The sequence below is a fragment of the Trachypithecus francoisi genome, unplaced genomic scaffold, assembly GCF_009764315.1.
Source record: "Trachypithecus francoisi isolate TF-2019V2 unplaced genomic scaffold, Tfra_2.0 Lachesis_group5, whole genome shotgun sequence".
Taxonomy (NCBI): domain Eukaryota; kingdom Metazoa; phylum Chordata; class Mammalia; order Primates; family Cercopithecidae; genus Trachypithecus; species Trachypithecus francoisi.
Window position 1 is genome coordinate 121,991,856 of NW_022681470.1, and position 20,474 is coordinate 122,012,329.

Sequence of the window (20,474 nt, forward strand, 5' to 3'; positions counted from 1 at the left end):
TGCCAATGATAAAATGCGTGAAGCACAGAGGGGAAGCCAAGCAGCGAAAGAGGCAGCAGGAAAGACATAAACAGCAGAGAACATGGGGAATATAACACAGAGTAGCCATTAGAGGAGATTGGTCAGGGAGGCCAAATGAAGATGATAGTAAATTTTTATCTTCCTCAATAGGCTATTTTGCAATGGTACTTTGTATATTAAATGATTTGCTGAAAATGCAGATACCACATTTTGATGTTGTGTCGGTTATGGAAAACTATAACGGGGGAAAATATTGTTCCCAAGGATAAGGTAATATCATTGTACGTTTATTTGCTATATTTTAAATTTTAAAGGGCCAGGCTCATGAAATGAATTATGCTTGGATTAAATGCTTTTCTAAATGCCAAAGTGATAATGGCCTATTTCTATTTCTTCCTCATTGTGCCTCAGTTTGATAACAGAAATCTGAACATGACTATAATCTCATCAGACTTGTTTCTTTAATAAAAGATGTTACCCAGAGGATTCATTCATGGAACAAACACGGAGCAGTAACCATGGACATGTAAACAGTCTAGGAGGAGAGAGAAACACTAAAAAACAATTATACAGATCACCCTAAAATTACAATCATTTCAAATGCCACAAAGAAAAAGAAAAATTAGGGTGTTTCTCAGAGTGTGGTATAGAAGGACTTGATCTAGACAGGTGTGTGTTGGGAGAGGAAGGAGGGTAGAGAGAAAGTCTCCCTGAGTAAGTTATACTTAAGGAGATGAAGAATAGTGAGGACTGGCAGAGTGAAGGCAGTGATGGGAAAAGTCAGGTGCACATGATTGATCTTACTCTATTCTTTATAGTAACTGGTTTTGTGTCTATGAAGTTAGTACAAAAGAAGCTTAGTTAACTATATCTGGTGTGGCCAGGTGGAAGAATGCCATGGAAATATGAAAACATTACAAAATGACAACAGGGTACTGGATTGTCACAATGTTTGTCTTCTAAAATACCTTCTTGTATCCTGGCAAACAAAGATGTGTGGTAGAATTATTGAAATAGAGGTGGATAGTTTGCCTAATTTTTGTCTTTGAAGCTGCCAGAAGATGGATGAAGAGTCTGTGAATTCGGAAGATAGCAATGAGGTAATGCTGATTGCTCTCCTCATGGTAGTACAGTTACCACAAGCTAATGTGGACTTCTTGCTGGACAGACTGGGTAATGCATGAAATGCCTTCTAAGGATGTGGATATAAAAAACTCAGATGGCAGACATATAAAAACCCACTTCTAAAGACACTCTGAGGGGAATTCAGTGCTGCTCTCAGAGCAAGCGTTTTACATCTACTCAATTTAAAACTATGTGTTACGGATAATTTTAGATATTTATTTTTTATTTCAACATGAGGAAGAGGAAACTCAAATGACTTTTTCTGTGCTGATGCTGGATTCTGTATATAGCCTCAGAATGAGTCTGACATTAAAAGTAAAAATGAGTTAAATTCTCATGTCTTTTTTTTGGAAAAAAAAAATAACCCAAACCCCAAACTGTGTGGGAGGAAGAGGCAGTGCTCTGTCTGGGAGATCTGAGGGGAAAACTTTCAGAATGCTCACAGCCCACATGATCACATGGTGTAAATTCTTGGGGAGGGAATTCTTTGGCAGCCTAACTATATAATTTTCCTCAGAGCAGAAGACTTTATGTTAAAGTTTTAAAATCACAGTAAGATTTAAAGAATTGCTCTTTAATTAAGAAAATGGCTAGATGTTTTCCTATAGTTTCCTTTCAGAAAATAGGTTTCTTAACAATTTAATGCAATGGTTGGAGTAATGACAGAAAACCACAGACTCATTGCACACTCATTTAGGAACGTGTGTTTGTTTAGGTGTGAACCCCAATTGGAATATGCATTAAATTATTCTATTTTCATGCAATTAGGTGGATTAAATGATCAAATCCCACAAGAATTGTTCTGTAAAAATCATGGCTAGATTAACGGTTCTCAAGTTCAGATATCTCCACTTGAAATTGAAGTAACCAAATGTAATAGTTCCTCTGCCAACTCTTGATTATTAGTGTGTAAATTATGCATGAATGTTACATTGACTGTCAACGGTCAATAACAACACTTCATCAGGGGCCCAGATGGTTTGAGTTCTGCTGTGTGCCAGCTTGATGCTGAAGGAGATATGAAAAGTTTAATAATGGTCATAGTTAATATTTATTGGGCATTCTCTATATGTCAGGCAATATTCTAAGTGCTTTCATGTTTTATCTCACTGACTCCTCAAGACAACTCTTTGAAATCTGTGTTATTCTTATCTCCATTTTACAAATTAGAGAAAAGGAATGTTGCAAAAGTCGGCTGAAGCTTGTAATTGTGCTCAGGCTAGCAAACCACAAATGTGCTATGTGAGAAGGGAAAACACACTTTATGGATTCTTTTATTTTCAAGACATACCTAACTAAAAAATTTAGCCTAACTTGTCCCCATTCAAGGGATTTTTTTTTCTTAGTGAAACAAAATTTAGTGCTATTAGAAACTAAACTTTGGTCAACACTTGTGGAGCAGTCCCAGGAGTTTACTTTGTTTTCTTAACTTGACGTTGTGAGTTTGTAAGAAAATAATACTTTTTGTTTTTCCTTTTCTTATCTCCCAAGGTGAGAAATCACAAATAGATTTTCAAAATCCCCTTATAGGTACATGGTATGCACAGCATGTCTCAAATGTATTCAGCAGTCAACTCCCTCCATCTTTTGGGGGAGAATTTTGTGCAGTAAATGTTTTCCAAAACACACTTTGATAAATACTACTGTGTGTTTACTATAAGCATATTTTGCCACCTTTTGTCTCCCAATCACTATAGTCTGCATATCATCTTTAAAGTTTTCATAATTTTGAATCCAGTGGCCTCTTTTCAGATCATGACTTCCCTACAATTGACATTACAGACAATTTCTGACTCCTCTTGGAATGTTTTCCTTTCCTTTCTGGGTTTCCAGAATACCATTTCTTTCTAGTTTTCTTTCTGCTCCTTTGTCTTCTCTTCTCAGTTTTCTTTATTAACTTATCTTTATCTAAATCTTAGATGTTAGTGTTCCCCCAGGTTCCATCCTTAATGGTCTTTCTTGTGTCTCAATGTTATATTCCAGTTCCTTCATTAAACTGCCACACTCATTCTTAATTTATGATAGCTTCCCCGATATCTTTAGAAATTATGAATTACTTTTCATTTTCTCTGCCAAAGGCACTTTATTTTTCCCATAGTGAAATGCATACCATGTTGCATATGTCTACCTTCTAACTAGCCTCTTTTGTCAAGAAGTGATAGACTCTATTGCAGTTAATGCTAGTTATCAGAAAAAAAGTTTACATCTCACTCATGCAAGAATCTGCCGCAGATCTGGGCAACTCTCAAGGACAGCTGTTTGCTGGTCTGTTCAGTGACTCAGGGATCTAGGCAACTTCAAACTTAAGGCTCTACGTTCTCAATACAAGGACTGTTCTCATATTTCCATGGCAGAAGAAGTAGAAATTGAGTAGGGGCTTCTACTGCTTCAGTGTGGACTGACACAGACATGTGCTATTCACATTTCATTGAGCAGAACTAACGATAGGGTTTTATCTTTTGACAGTAAGGTTGAAAGTTTAGTTAGTTATCCATGTGCCCAGGAAAGAAATAACTTTTGTTGAAAAGCTTAACACAGGGATTGTATCATAAGTAACTGTATACCCCCAGTACTTGGCACAGAGTTTAACAATAGATGTTCAATAAATGTTTGGTAAATTGAATCTAATCTAGTTCAAACTTGGGTCATTTTACTGATGGAAGAAGTGAAGCCCTTCAAAGAAAAGTGACTTTCCTTAAATTATTCAGATAGTTACATAGCTAGAGCAAGAATCTAGGTCTTTTGCTCTTTTTACTATATTAGATATTCATGGAAAAGTTTGTTCTACAAGAATTGTATGATTTCGTTGGGTTGTGCATTATTCCCATTAAGGCTATGAGTTTTTTTTGTTGGAATGTTTGTTAACTTGCTTTGCATTTTTGCTTACAGAGTTAACAGAGATATGACATGAACATATATTAGAAAAATGATTCACACACAATAGAAAAAGTAAGTATAGATTATCAGCTTGTTGCCAGCAGCACCAATAATTTTTTTTGGTTACTAAATAGCCCATATAAGTTTGAGCAATATTGTCTCACTTACTAGTAGCATTTAGTTGCATAGCAAATGCTTTTACTGATAGAAAATAAAAGAAGATTGAAGAAAACCACACGGTATTATCAATTATTACCCATTCTTACTTCTTCTTTCTTTACTGTAGTTTTTGGAATGGTAATTTAGTGTATTTGCTTAGCGATTTTGAGGCCTATTTTCCCATTTTATCCTTACTAGCTTTTTAGGTAGTAGGTAGGGATGCTCTTCGTGCTGTCTGTGGAAATATTGCAATCCTATGGCTACTATAATATCTTTTTTGGCAACTTTATTTATTTCAATGCTTGATGGTCTTATTTGCTTTACACCTCGGGGTTCTCTTCAAAACTCCATTGAGGTTCTCTCTTAAGCTGTACCTCTATAGGTAATATTCCACTTGAACATATAAACTTTAATGCAATGTTTCTAAAATAAACTCATAATCTTCTTCCCTGCTCTCAAGCTTCCTCGAACAAATAACAAACTGGCAGAGACTGTTACCTGTAGCATGTGGCTAATTTCTAGTTGGAGAATATGAACAGAACTTATGAGTATTTCTTCCATGTCTGGCCCATATCATTTTTCTGGTCAATGAACAAACAAATAAACAAGCCAAATACAACAATGAAGATTAAAAAAAGAAAAAGAAAAAGAAAATCCTTCCTAGTTTCCACCTGGCTGGAGAAGACTGTGCCAAGCTTGGAAGCCATATTGTTGAAAGTGGCAGAGCATTTTATCGACTTGAGTTCTTCAGTGACTATGGAGAAGGAGCTCTATTACTATACTAGACTGTTTGAAGAGCAAGCAATAAACTTATTCCATGTTGAGTCATTGTTTGAGTCTATTGTTACCACAGAATACTTTGATACAGAAACCTCAGTTTGTGTATCTGTGAAATGGGAATAATAACTACCTTACTTTGAGAACTAAATGAGATAATATAAACAAAGCACTTATTTTAATGCATGACTCATAAAAGAGGTATGATAAATTTTAGTCTATTCCCTTCCTTCCTTCTTCATATAGATATGAGAAATACAATCCTTTTAATTCCCTTCAGAAACTTCTGAATCCACTACCCCTCTTTCTTGACAGAGAGATAGTGGTTATGAGATTGAAACTCTGTACATCTCCCAATGCTGAATGTACACACAGACATGGATCCAAATCCACATTCTCTTCCCTTTCTCCTGTTTCAATACTGTTCTTTCTGCTATTTAATATTAGCCAGTATTTATTAAGTAATTAGCATATACCAGGTAATATGCAAAGCTCTGCATGGATTATACAATTAGATCTCATGATGTAGACATTGTTTCATATCCCCATATTTCAGATTAAAGAATTGGGAGGAGAAAAATTAAACAGTTTGCTCAAAAAGCAAGTAGATCTTCAAACTCTCTCATTCTATTTTCACTTTTTTTCTGCATTTAAACGTGAACATATCCCTGCAATCTTGAGAAAAACGATTCCATGAAACTTGACTTCCTTCTTCATTATCTTCACTTTCTGTCTCAGCTTCCTGACCTTCACTCTTCAAGCCCTCTGCTCTCACCACTCCAATGAAATGCCTCTATTTTCTAGTAACACATCCACTGGAGGCTTCCTGGTTTGGATTATCATTCAACCTTTCTGAAATATTTAGTTCTGTACCACTCTCTCTTCCTCAAAACACTAGAGGAGAGTTCGTTACATGCCACACTACTTTTCTAGCCACTCTTTCTCAGTCTAACTTTGGGGACTCTTTCTTCTGACAGTTCCTTGAGTGCTACTGTCCCTCAGGGTTCTATACCTAAAATTTTCTTTTTTTTTTTTAACATTAAATATTCTGCTTATAATATCTTTTACTCCTACAGTTTCAATTGCTATATATGCTACTCATTCCTAGTCTTTTGAAAATCTCATCTACACTTCTCTTTTGAATTCCATATTCATTTCATCAATTTCAAGTTGAGATTCTAAATTTAGATCCCACATAAGCACCTCACATTTAACATATATAAAACTGTACTTATAATTTCTCCCTCTAAAATCTTTCCTTCTAACATTTCTTCCTCTGAACTCCTCTGTCTCAGGAATTTGTCTATTTGTCCAAATTAGAAATTGCACATCATCTTGGGATCTGCTTTTTCATTCATCTCCTAAATGCAGTCAAGTTCTAAGTCTTGTTAATTAATGCAAAATTTTATTTCCTAAATATACTTCCTAAATGTACGTGATAGGCTTTTTTAAAATCATCATTTACTACCAATTGCCATTATTCATGCCTTCTCTGCATCAGAAGCTGATGCAATATGATTTGCCATTCTCAGAAAATAGCATGTCCTTTCATGCTTTGAGAAATGATGTTGTCTTTTTCTTTCTTTTCTGGTTGGAAAACTCTTTCAATAATCAGCTATATTGTCATTACCAGTGTGAATCTTGGGAAGCTTCCTGAGGTCAAGCTGGCTGCTCACCTACCCTCCCTCCTATGCTACTATAGAGTGCCCTGCACTTAGCTCATTTCTTAATATTTATAAAAAGTTTCTAAGTCTGTGCCTGTTAATCTCCCCTTCTAGACTGTGGCAGCCTTGAGAAAGGAAAGGCTGTTTTTGTGACAGTGAATTGGATCCTTCCTAATTTAAAAATATATCTGCTAAAGAACCAGTTCACTGAATGGTCATTCGCCAAATGATCAGATTCACCAAATTTATCAGTTTATCCCAAATAGTTGTAATAGTTAAAGTGATTAGGATGTTTAAATTTGGTCCCCAATGATGAAATATGATTTTCTGGATATTAATTTTTTAAGGTTAAACCCAACCTGAGAACCTGGCAAAAAAAATCTGTAAATGCTAAAGAATCAGTTTTGATTTTTAAAATTTCTCAAAGCAAAAGCTGTTTTTCAGTTTTTTTTTCTTTGAGGGGGTTATTTTATATGTAATGGGACTTCTTATCTACCTCAGATATAGTTTCAGTTATCTCTGAATGTCATTTCCTATTTTGGTAAACTTTATGTGTTTTCCTTATTCTTCTGCCACTTCCTCAAAGCAAACCAGCTTTCCTTTTATATCTCTAGTTTAAGTTTATATCTCTAGTTTAAGTTTAAGTTATTTATAGTTTAAGATTAAATTAAACTTTAATTAGGAGATTGAACTTTAAATTTAAATTCGCAGGCACTAAAATAAATCAGAATTTTAAATTAAAATTTAATGAAAGAAAAATTTTAAATTAAACAAAATTTAGAATTAAAATTTAAATTCATTCAAAAGAATCAGAGTTAGCTTAAACCATCACATCTCACATGAAACTAAAAATGTGTTTTCTATCAAGGAACAATTAAGGTATCTTGACTTGGTTGGTAGTAGTTTGCAAATGATTCTCTCTGAAAGCACACACACACAAAAAGAAAAAAAAATGACCACAATGGACAAAATGAAAAAGATACAAAAAATGGATAAAACATAAATAGATTAAAAATACTGTAAATGAAAACAGATGAATGCCAAAAGGTTGACTCAATAAAAAAATGACATTTTAAAGGAATAAAAATCAATATAAATGAGTAATTTCTACGTGAAACTTAAAATTTTACTTATGACATATGTACTGTTTTATATTCAGTCATCAAATCAAAATATTTCTCTTAAAATTTGTAAGATTATTTTTGTTAAGTCACTATGTTTGATGGATTGGTTTTCAGGAAATAAGCCACGTAGTGAACTGATTTTTAGTGATTTTTTCCTGCTTATTTGCCACCAGCAAATTTCCCAAACTCCCAACTTCTCCAATTTCCATAACTTCTTCTGTGAAATTGAAGTTTCTCTTCCCCCTGAGATGATCAGCAGTATTCTTAAGTGATAGTCATTTATTCTTTCATAACTGAGGTTTCTTAAGCTGCTCTGGCTTGACCTTTTCTTCCCTCCTAGACCTGGCCCATATCTGCTCTTAGGTGTCTCAGAAATTCTTCAAATTCAGTGTTTCCAAGACTGAATGTAGGTATATTCTTCTCTTCTGGTCCCTGCCATCCCAACTCTTCAAACTTGTTCTTCTTTAGATTTTTTTTTTTTTTTTTTTTTTTGACAGAATTTCGCTTTATTGCCCAGGCTGGAGTACATTGGTATGATCTCAGCTCATGGCAACTTCTACCTCTGAGTTCAAGAGATTCTCCTGCCTCAGCCTCCTGAGTAGCTGGGACTACAGGCACCTGAAAACATGCCTGGCTAATTTTTCTATTTTTAGTAGAGATGGGATTTCACCATATTGGTCAGGCTGGTCTCAAACTCCTGACCTCAAATGATCCACCCATCTTGGCCTCTCAAGTTCTGGGAATACAGGTGTGAGTCATAGGATTCTCTTTTTAGGATATGGCCATCATCCATCCAGTAGCATAAGCCAGAAACAAGGAATCAACCCATCACTAGTTATTCTAGATGTTTTTCAAATGTCCATTCATTTCCATTACCCTGGTTCTAGTCCAAGGTACCATTCATTATCTTTTATTGAAACTCCTATAATAGTCTATTGTCTACATTTTAGAATTGTGAACATTACATTTTTAAACTTAAAAGCTTAGAACAAAGGCTGTCACCTAGTAAGCATTCACTACATGTATGAGTGGACATTGTATTAGTCCGTTTTCACGCTGCTGATAAAGACATACCCAAGACTGAGCAATTTACAAAGAAAAAATTTTAATAGAGAACTCACAGTTCCATGTGGTTGGGGAAGCCTCACAATCATGGCAGAAGGGAAGAAGGAGCAACTTACATCTTACATGGATGGCAACAGGCAAAAAGAGAGAGCTTGTGTGGGAAAACTCCCATTTTTAAAACCATCAGATCTCGTGAGACCTAGTCACTATCATGAGAACAGCACAGGAAACACATACTCCCATGATTCAATCATCTCCCACTGGGTACCTCCCACAACACGTGGGAATCATGGGAGCTACAAGATTAGATTTGAGTGGGGACACGGAGCCAAACCGTATCAGACATTTAATTAAAGTAGTATATTCTTTGGTCTTCTTTTATCCTCATTTAAGATTTTATTTTAAGATATTTAAAATATATTTCTAAAATACAGATTATATTGCCCTACTCTTTGAAACCTTTCAGTAGCTCCCTATTACTCCCAAAGACCTAAATTCATTATATGACCTAGATGGTTGTGCAAGCTTTGGCTTCTGAACACCTTTCCATGTTCTTGGGACACCTTTCTCCCTCTCTGGGCTCCAGGCACACTGACTGTAAGGCCCTGGAATGTGCTCTGCCACTGTTTGGCCCAGAGCTTTGTTCGTGTACCTTCTAGTGCATCCCTTCTCCTGCCTATCCCAGCACGCTCTGCCTCTTTTTCCCTCTTGCTTTTCTTCCTTTATTAAAAATAGACTTTATTTTTAAAAGCAGCTTTAGGTTCACAGCATAATTGAGCAGAAATTACAGACAATTCCCATATACTCCCTGCCCCCATATATTCACAGCCTCTCTCACTCTTGCCTTCCTTTTAGCCTCCCATGCTAGATCTGTTTCTTTTATTAGCTCTAATAAATAAACATATCAATATTTATTTATTATTAATAGAATAATAAATATATTATTAGTTATATATAAGAGAACCATATTCTCTTCCTTCACACATTGCCTTGAGATTGTAATTTTTTATTGTGATTATCTGTAGCTTGTCTTCTTCTCTTCATAAAGCATAGAATCCATGAGGTCAAGGACTGTATTGACTTTTTTTCCCTGAGATCTAATCAAGTGTCCATCATATAGAAGGTCTTGAATACACATTCATCATTGTGGTTGAATGACATATATCATACAATCCTACATAGTTTCTGGGTAAAATGTATCTCTATGTAATTACCATTACAACACTTCAAAGATCTAAAATAAAAGTTAACCATAATTTTGCTATTTGTTTCTGTCTCAGGCGAATTTAGCATTTCACATTTATAACTATTCTGGCCCAGTAGCTCTTAAAATTTAACCACAGATATTATATTAAGTATACACACACCGATGGAAGTAAAATTATTCTGTTCCATGTTAAATATAATAATTTACTTCTATTTTTACTCTTTCTTATGTCTCTTTTCAAACCTGAAGTGTTTGATTTCCTTCTGCAAAAATTTGCTTACCTTACCTGAGAAGCACATACCACCACAAGGGGGCAGAGATAGACAAATATTGAGTTCTTTCGACTGCAATTCTGTATCCTGAGAATATTCTTTGACAGAATAAATTTGAGCCATTATTTTTTCCATGAGTCTCTTTTTTCATTTGCCTTTCAATTTGAAATCTATAAGTACTATTATCCTCTTCATACAGTGTATGCATTTTAAAAGATGAACAGACCTCTACTATATAAATTGTAGGCATTATATAACTTAACACTTCAGTACATTAAGTAATTTTACAGTTATAAGAATGATATGCTAGACATTGCAGTCAATTGTTCACTGGTAATTTCATAGCTAGTTTCTACTGTCTTATCTTTAGCCTACACACACATACACACATGTACACACACACATACATAGATATGTTGGTGGGGGGAAAAGAGATTTTATTTTTGCATAATCATTCAGGGAATATTTAGGTATTTATGTCACAGAAGCTAGAAATTAAACATTTGGAGAGAACAGGATTTTATCGTACCATTTTATTATTCTATCCTTTGTGCACTAAATACATATTCATCTTTACTTTGAGTAAGAAAAGCACATGCTGAGCTATAAGTATCTATCCTAACATAGTTCTCATAAACAGCTTGGGTAGGACTTTATGTCAGCAATCTAATTACATAACTGACCTTGTTTTATTGGTTATTCCGAAATTTAGTTCTCCGTAAATATAGAGCCCATCCAATTTAGAGGTGAATTTTAAGAATGTTAACTTTAATGATAATGAGATAATGTATGTGTGAACAGATGCCTTGGTTAGAAGGAATTTTAGAGGAGAAAGAGAGCTTTTTATTATAGAAAAACCAGTAGCAGAAAGAATGTGACTGATTCAGATTGGGAATCACCAAAGTTTGGTAACCACATGAGAATTTCACAGACAAATCATCTGAACTTGATGCCGGGCATTCAAGGTCATCCATAGTCTGGGCCCACACATCCTTGCTGGCCCTTTTCTCATATCTCCACCCACCCTGCCTTCCATTCACCTGGACCACTTGCCTTTTGAGGAACAAGTCATACTTTTCCATGCTTCTGTGTCTTGGCCCTTGCCTGCTTTCCTAATCTGGAATTACACCTCTCCACATCACCTCCGAGTTTTCTCCCAAGTAATGCAAATAACTGAGCATATTTGTCATACTCTGATTTCTTGAGCTCATGGAAAGATATTGCTAGTAGTCCACAACACTTTCTCCAGTCTCACTTAAATGTAGCCTCAGTGCCCTTCTCAGTACAGCTTCTCAGAATAATTCAGATACCTACACCAAGTAATTTGGTTTATGAGATATTTGCCATCTTGGTGACTTAGCCCAAATTGGTGGCTAGTTGAGTAAGACCAGGATTGGGTGTCTTTGGAGAATGTAATTTTGACTTGAATATGGAGATGCTTGTAGAACAGTGTTCCTTCCTCTGAACATGGCTACAGAAGAACAAATCAGGTAGTCTGAAGGTAAGAAAATAAAACAACTTAAAATGTCATATAATTTTATTCATCTAAGTCGAACTGAGCTATTATATTCATCCACAAGCACTTATTATATTCATCCACAAGCACCACAAACAAAATAAACATCCACAAGGGTCATGTTTATTTTGTTTATCACCATATCCCCAGCATTTAGCCAAGGGTCTGGAACATATCAGGTACTCAATAATATTTGCTGATTGAATGAACTAATAGTGAATAATGGCAAATATTATATTTCATGCCACACCATCTTCTCCATTAAATGGGGTAGATTTGCACTCTAAGCTGGTGACTGCTCTGGAGAAAAGGTTCCCAGAGAAGTAAAAGTGAAAGTTTTTTTGAAGGTCAGAACATGACCTTTTGGAGGTAGCAACAGAAAGATACCAGCAGTAAAGTTGGGAAACCTGTGAGTGCTTTGTCTAGTCTGCTTCACTTCAAAGTATCAAAGAATCACATAATTTAAAGAGTTTGGAACAAAGATTTATTCTGAGTCAATTTGGATTCTATTAAATTGTACCTAAAGTATTAGACATTGGCACTGTTCTGAGACCCAATCTTTGGGAAGATTTAATTCACTCTTAAATTTTTGAGGGAAAATATTTGAAAATCTTCCAAGGACATTTAATGTGATTTACATTTCTAAAGGTCAGTTAAGTCCCAAGTTAATTCCTCTTATACACTGGTTTCCTAAACTGAGAATAGAAGATTGAAAACTGAAAATTTTGTTATTCATATGACCACAGGAAGTATGAACAATTTTTAGTTTAAAAACCTGAGTTGTAGAAGCAGATGGCCTCTGGACCATCTGTCTCATTTTTAAAAATTCAGCTTTTATTTTAGATACAAGGGGTACACGTGCAAGTTTGTTATGTGGGTATATTGCACTCAAGTAGTGAGCATAGTACCCAATAGGTAGTTTTTCAACCCATGCCTCCCTCTGTCTCTCCCCTCTTTAGTAGTCCATAGTGTTTGTTATTCCCATGTTTATGTTCATACGCGCTCAATGTTTAGCTCTCATTTGTAAGTGAGAACATGTAGTATTTGGTTTTCTGTTCCTGCATTAGTTCGCTTAGAGTTATAACCTTTAGCTCCATCCATGGTGCTGCAAAGGACATGATTTTGTTCCTTTTTATGGCTGCATAGTATTCCATGGTGTACATATACCACATTGTCTTTATCCAATCCACCATTGTTGGACACCTAGGTTGATTCTAGGTCTTTGCTATTGTAAATAGTGCATTGATGAACATATGAGTGCATGTGTCTTTTTGGCATAATGATCTATTTTCCTTTGGGTATATCTCAGTAATGAGATTGCTGGGTTGAATGGTAGCTCTGTTTTAAGTTCTTTCAGAAATCTCTAAACTGCTTTCCACAATGGCTGAACTAATTTACAGTCCCACCAATGGTATAAACTTTCCCTTTTTCTCCACAAGCTCACTAGCATCTGTTGTTTTTGACTTTTTGATAATAGATATTTTGACTGGTAGGAGATGGTAGCTCATTGTGGTTTTGATTTATACTTCTCTGATGATTAGTGATAATGAGCATTTTTTTCATATGTTTGTTGGCCACTTGTATGTCTTCTTTTGAGAAGTGTCTGTTCATGTCCTTCACCCATTTTTGAAAAATGGGGTTATTTGTTTTTGTTTAAGTTCCTATAGATTCTGGATATTAGACTGTTTTTGGATGCATGGTTTGCAAATATTTTCTCCCATTCTGTAGGCTGTCTGTTTACTCTATTGATAGTTTATTTTGCTGTTCAGAATCTCATAAGTTTAATTGGGTTCTACTTGTCAATTTTTGTTTGTATTGCTATTGCTTTTGGTAACTTAACCAAAAATTATTTGCCAAGACTGATGTTCAGAACGGTATTTCCTAGGTTTTCTTCTAGGATTTTTATGGTTTGATGTCTTACACTTAAATCTTTAACCATCCGTAGTTAATTTTTGTATATAGTAAAAGGTAAAGGTCCAGTTTCATTCTTCTACACATGAATAGCCAGTTATTTCATCACTATTGAATAAGGAGGACTTTTTCCATTGCTTGTTTTTGTTTGCCTCACTAAAGATCAGATGGTTGTGAGTGTATGGCTTTATTTCTAAGTTTTCTATTGTGTTCCATTGGTTTATGTGCCTGTTTTTGTACCAATACCATGCTATTCTGGTTATTATATCATTATAATATAGTTTGAAGTCAAGCAGTGTGATGCCTCTGGCTTTGTACATTTTGCTTAGGATTACTCTGGCTATTGGGGCTTTTTTTTGGGTTTCATATGGATTTTAGAGTAGTTTTTTCTAATTCTATCAGGAATGACATTGGCAATTTGATAAGAATAGTGTTAAATCACTAAATCTCTCTCCAGTGTTGTTTTGTGCAGTATTACCATTTTAATGACATTGATTTTTTTCAATCTATGAGCGTGGAATGCTTTTCCATTTATTTGTATCATCTCTGATTTCTTTCAGCAGTGCTTTGCAGTTCTCATTATGGAGATATTTCACTTCCTTGGTTAGCTGTATTCCTAAGTATTTCATTTTCTTTGTTGTTATTGTAAATGTGATCATGTTTTTGATTTGACTTTCCGCCTGAACATTATTGGTGTATAGATATGTTACATAGATTTTTGTACTCTGAATTGTACTAATATAATTTACCAGTTCGAGTAGCCTTTTGGCAGAATCTTTGGGGTTTTCTAGATATAGAATCATACCATCAATGAAGAGAGATAGTTGACTTTTTCTTTTCCTATTGAATGCCTTTTATTTCTCTCTCTTGCCTGATTGCTCTGGCTACAACTTCCTGTCTCATTTGTTAATACATTAAGGAAAAGGTAACTAAATACTTCAGAGAAAAGTAATAGCATATATTAGCAAATTCCTTAGATTTTGTCTCTTCCAGAGCTGTCAAACAGAACTTTTGCCATGATTACAATATTCTATATTTGTTTTATCCAATATAATAGCCACTGGCCACACATGGCCACTGAGCACTGGAAATCTGGCTAGTACAATAGAGGCACCGAATTTTTAAGCATTGTTTAAAATAAGTAATTAAAATTTATATTTAAATAACCACATGTGTCTAGTGGCTATTGTATTAGAGTGCATGTCCAGAAGAATATATGCTTAATTAAAATTAAAAATAAATTTTAGAAGTAAAATTTAAAAAACTAAAATTATAATTTTTGAGATAAGCTATTGATAATGTCAACAAATAAGACATCAGACTGAAAGCAGAAAAAGAAACTCAAGAATTGTAGTATGGAAATTTTAAAAAGCAGCAGGCTTAGCACTTGCCATGCGTTAGACCCTGTGCTAGACCCATTCATTTATCATCTCAGTGAATGCTCATAACAACTCTGCAAGTAAATATTTTATCTCCACTTTATAGGCAAAAAATCAGATATTACAATTTCCTCACTGAAAAAACTTAAACCCATCTGGTTTCAAAAGCCAGACTGTACAATTTGAGTGAGCAGAAGAAAAATATCCAGATATAATTATGAATGTGCATCTTATGAGAGGTTGAGGTCAGGCCTGGAATGAGTGTCACATCCAAATATTGCTCAGGAATTTCTTAAAGTCCTCATTGCTGAGTCTAGGCTTAGTTTCTGATGATGTAACAGTCCTGAAGTTAAAGGTGGGGTCAGGTGGTCCAAATTGGGTAGAAGAAGGTGAGGCTGGGGACCAGCCAACTGAAAGAGAGCACTGATATTCTAGGTGACCATCACTCTTGTAGAACATTGCCTTTCAGGTACCTGAGCAACAATTGCTAGCCTTGCTGTTTTCATTAGAGGTGCTGACTTATGACAGCATTCTCAGCTATAATTGTATGGTTGAGTACTTTGATGTTATTTTTCTCTCCAGTAATGCTCTGTGACCTGATTTTCTCCTCATTTGTCAGATAGCTTATGTGATGTGGCTTTCACTTGGTAATTGCAATTCGGGGGCATTTCCCTGCAATAATGTGTCAAGAAACAGCTTCTGTAACACCAGAAAGCATGCTTCCTTATCATGAGGAGAGTGGAGATGTGCCTCCGTGTGTTGACTGTGTCATTAAATCTAATGCTTCTGGATGCATATGTCTAGCTGAGCACCTAAATAACGTGTATTCTACGTCCTTAGAATAAAAGGGTATCAGCACTTTTCCTGCTGGTCTTTGGAGTTTGTGCCACAAAAGAATGATACTTTGCTACCTCAACTATTAAATGAAGGTGTCTGCTGAAAGAAGACTGAATATCTTGGTTTAAGAACTCGGCTTTCCCAATGATTGAAATGAATTCGATAGGAATGATGGCCCGGGTATCTATAGTGGGCTAGTCTTGTGTCTTGCTATCCTGGGATTCTTTTAGAACTAGAAATACAATGCCAGAACTCTTCAATAAAGATTCAGATTCTGAGATGAAGCAATCTGATCCAGGCAGTTTAGGATTGGGGCTAAGTCTCATTTAAAAATGGGGCCATGAGTGGTCAGAGGTATCTGTGGAAGCCAAATATGAGTCTGTTGCAAGATGGGGAATCCTTTAACAGATTAACAGTCCATGGAATTAGTGGTCTAGGAGGCAACATGTTAGCCAGAAATGGGATATGAAAAGGATTTCTGAAGTGCAGATAAAATGGTGCTTCAATCTTCAGGGCCAAAGTAGGAGGGGAGCTGGAGAAGGAACACAGAATCAGAAACAAGATTGTTACAAGGTGGTTAGGGAGCAAATTGCTTGAATTGCAGCCCACTTATATTTGAGCAAATGTGCTTCCTGGAGCTGGGGGCTTGTTCTTAAAAGAGCCAGTTTCGTAGGACAGGTAACTTGCCGAAGTCCAGATCGACTTCAGTGCCGGGAGGTATAAATACATTTTGCAAAATCCAAATGTTCAAGCTGAAAGAGAGCCCATTTCCTAAGAAATGATTTTTTTTATTTGATATTCTTAAGTGTCAACCGTATATTAGACAATATGTAGCCTTAGAGAGTTGCATGAAATTTCTGTAAGCACAGTACAATTGCTGGATGTCTCCTGCAAAAATAAGAAGAAATTCAGCCGAAAACCTTTTTCTCTTCCTCTTTCCCCTTATAAAGAAGGCTAATAGGTCTCTCATTTTCCAAAATGTATCTCAGCTTTGGAATGGAGAAGTGGAAATGTGTTTTTTCTATTTGAAAAGAAGGTTATCTAAACAGTGTAGTGTGCGATTCTATTACAGCTTGCTTGATTTAAACTCTGAGTGTACCTAAAACTCTCAATTCTACCTCACATGTGGTAAAAGGTCAAATTCAGTCTTGTTCTACCTTCCAAACATTTACACTCCCTGTCTACCTTATGGGGAAGACAGACTATTATTAGCCTGTGGAAAAGGCGTACTGGGATTCATGTCATATAGAGAGAATATTTATTTTTCTCTTATTTTGCCAAGCCGATGGTGGTGGTGTCTGCAGTACACAGCTGACATAGAGCTGAAACTAGATATGGTCCTATGATAGGCAGGACAAGAAGCAGAAAGGCTGCTCTTCTGCTGGCTATAAATATCAGCTCACATTTCTCTTTCTCCTTCTCTGTAAAATTCTCTATACATGTATACAGGCCTGTCAACATATGCAAAGACATGTCAAACACATTAATAGGATTGTGAATTACTTCAAATCCAGTCGTTCTTTCAATATACGTAAATGTTGGGCACATTATTTGAGCAAGTGCTGCCCACATGAATTGTCTCCAGACATTCATTTTTTTTTCCTGCTGTATTTTTCTATTACTTCTTAGTTTAAGCAGATAACTTTTGTTTTTTGCTTCAAAGACATTTGCAGAATGGAAGGTAGAAACTTTTTGAAAGCAACCTTTCTGCTTTTTTGAAAAGACTATACTCACTGCAAGTGGAGAAGTGAGAATAGGAGTGTCATCTTCAGGGTCACCAAGGAAGATTGGAGAGGCCTCGGACTGGGGTTGGGGCAGAGACTGCTGGGCCCACAAGTAGAATAGCCCTGCCCTGTTTCCTTGGCAGCATCTTTGGGCAATGGTAACCTAGAAGTAACATCCAGAGAGGCTCCTCTCAAGCCATGGACTTCCTACTCCCAGAAAACACTCCCAGACCCCAAGCACAGAACAGAGCTGATAGGTGCTAGGAAAGAAAATGTGAGAATGGAAAATGGGCTTCTCTGAAGAAACCAGTGAGAACCACGAACAGGATGGACCTCTGTAGTGCAGTGCTTTAGGACAGAATAAGACATACCACTCAGATTGTTCATGGCACTAAGCAAATGGGAGAGGTGGAGCCCGGTAATCACTGGGATTAAAACTCTCTTCAGATTGGTGGGATTTAGATTTAAGCTGATTAAGCAGGGATTAGATTTAAGTTAATTTTGAAAACAAAAACAAAAACAAAAACAAAACAGTGTATTATTTCTTGCGCACCTGGATTGGTGGATTAAGTTTATCTGCTGTCATTATAGCAAGGAACACAAATATTAAACAAGTTATTACCATTGTGAATTGACCTATGAAGTAATAATTGTGGGTACTTTGGAAGCAGAACTGTGGGGCCTAATTAAAAGTAGGTTTATGGGTAGGATGGATGGGGAGGAAATTATTCCCTGAATGAATAACATTTTAGCTGTCATCTATAGGATAAATTAAAGTTAGTTAGCTTAGTTAAAATTAAAGGGTGATCCAGGCAATGAACAGTGTGTGGAAATGTCCTGAGGTGGATAAGAGCTTGGGCCAGTCAGTGTGGCCAAGACATGAGAGCGAGGGGATAAATGGCTGGTGCAGAGGCAAAGAGGAGACAGGGCTCAGGTCACGCCGAGCCTACCAGCTGACGTTAAACAATGATCATAAGTGATGGAGAAAACCATGAAAGAATTTTAAGTAGGGAGTGAAATAAAAGATTTGAGATTTCCTAAGATTAACTTTGCTTGCAGTTTAGAGAATAAATTAGACAAGTGACAAAGGATTGGGAGGACGAGCTAGTAGGTCTTGTGATTATAATTGATTGAACAAGCTGTGGCAGGAAGGATGGTGAGAAGTTTATAATGAAGAGATTTTGGACAATCATATCAGTGGACCCTGATGATTAATGTTGTGGTGAGGGGTGTGAGATAGAGAGGGAAAAGTGAGGATGCTTTATAAACTTCTTGCATAAGCAATAAGATAGAGGAAGTGAAATTATGGATCAAGAAACACTAGTGGAAGAACACATTTTGGGTTTGGTTTTGACCACAATGAGCTTGATCTGCTTGGGAGATATTTAAGCTTTTACATGTATGTTGTAAGATCTACACTATTGGACATAATAATAATAATTCATTTTTATACTAAAGGTACCTGTAAGGAATACTGTGATACTAATAATTTAATGGTAGATGATTTTATTTCATTAGATATATTAAAAAAACATTTTAAAAAGGAATTAAAATGGACATGAACTGATATTTTTGACAAAGTTAACAACTTTGACCTCGAAACTGGCCAAAGGTAAATGTTGATGTGAATAAAATTTCTTTAATTTCCAGATGAAAACCAAGAAGCTGTTGGAAGACACATTCTGAATTGGCTAGCACAACACTCTGAAACTGGAGGATATCAACTGGTAAGATATTAAGTTCTCCCTTAGTTTCAAATACACTGGGTTCATAAATTATTAACATAAACAATGGATGTTCCGTCAAGTTACCGTGAAGACAGCTAGGTCTGCACACCTCCACAAGTGTCGACCCCTCCAAGCACATCCTCCACCTGGAACTGTGAACTGAATGGATATATGTGTTGGTCAGAAAGGTCTTTACATCTTTGAATTGTAATGATCATGATTAGTTGCTGAGTTTGCCACCTCCCTACCTCCCTGCCTTCTACCTTCCAAGAATTATCATTATAAAAATAGCCATTGGTTTATGGCATAAGCTTTATCACAAAGCTTGACCCAGACTGAAGAATCCAGGAAATTTCTAGCCAGCCTTTTATTTCCTTCATGCACAGGATCATGGTAGAGGCTTAGCATTTATCAAACTATAGCTTTTCCCCAAAGGAAAGGGGAACGGGAATAGACTAGCTGCTTCAGTAAGCAAAACAGGTAGATAACAAATAAGAGATTATTGGCAGTTTATCAGGGTCTCTTTGCTAAAACTCCTTGTCAAATGGCTAAGGAAAGACATTGAGAGAAATGGCTAAGGAAAGACATTGAGAGAAGATATTGGGAGAGCCCGTGAGATCTGTGCTCTTGAAGCATTTTGTACTTAATGATGCTTATCTTACTCTAACTTGTAGTAAAATTAAAAGGCAAGTTTTCTTCTTCTGAGGTGGCAAGTATAAATTTCAAATAGCAGACAGAAAAGAGTTAAAGGGCTTCTATGTGCCTATCCCAGCCAGCAGCATTTTGTCACGATCTGATTGCAAGGCTGGTTGCAACAGTTGGGAAGCATTTGGCCAGGGGGACAGTTTGAAATGGAAACAAGAAAAGAGTGTAGAGAAGGAAGCCTATTGTTCCCAGCAGTATGGTCTTCTTTGTGGCCTTGGGCCTGGCAGCTCTTCTTTCCAATATAACACCAGTGGAGCAAAAGGCCTCAAATTGGGGGTAATGGGTAGTTAAGTTCAGTCAGGGGGCAGTTCAGATCTGTCAGGATGCAAATGTGTAAGAAGCTTTGTGATCCAGAAAGTGATGGAGAGGCTAGACTGCTTCATA

General features: G+C 36.1%; 1 long non-coding RNA gene across 1 annotated transcript; it reads left to right on the forward strand.

The window, feature by feature from the left end:
* Positions 1-4,035: 4,035 nt before the first annotated feature.
* Positions 4,036-19,539, forward strand: LOC117075248. Its single transcript, XR_004433891.1, has 3 exons — positions 4,036-4,095; positions 11,669-11,792; positions 19,309-19,539. It is a non-coding gene; the product is annotated as an uncharacterized LOC117075248 (long non-coding RNA).
* Positions 19,540-20,474: the final 935 nt, after the last annotated feature.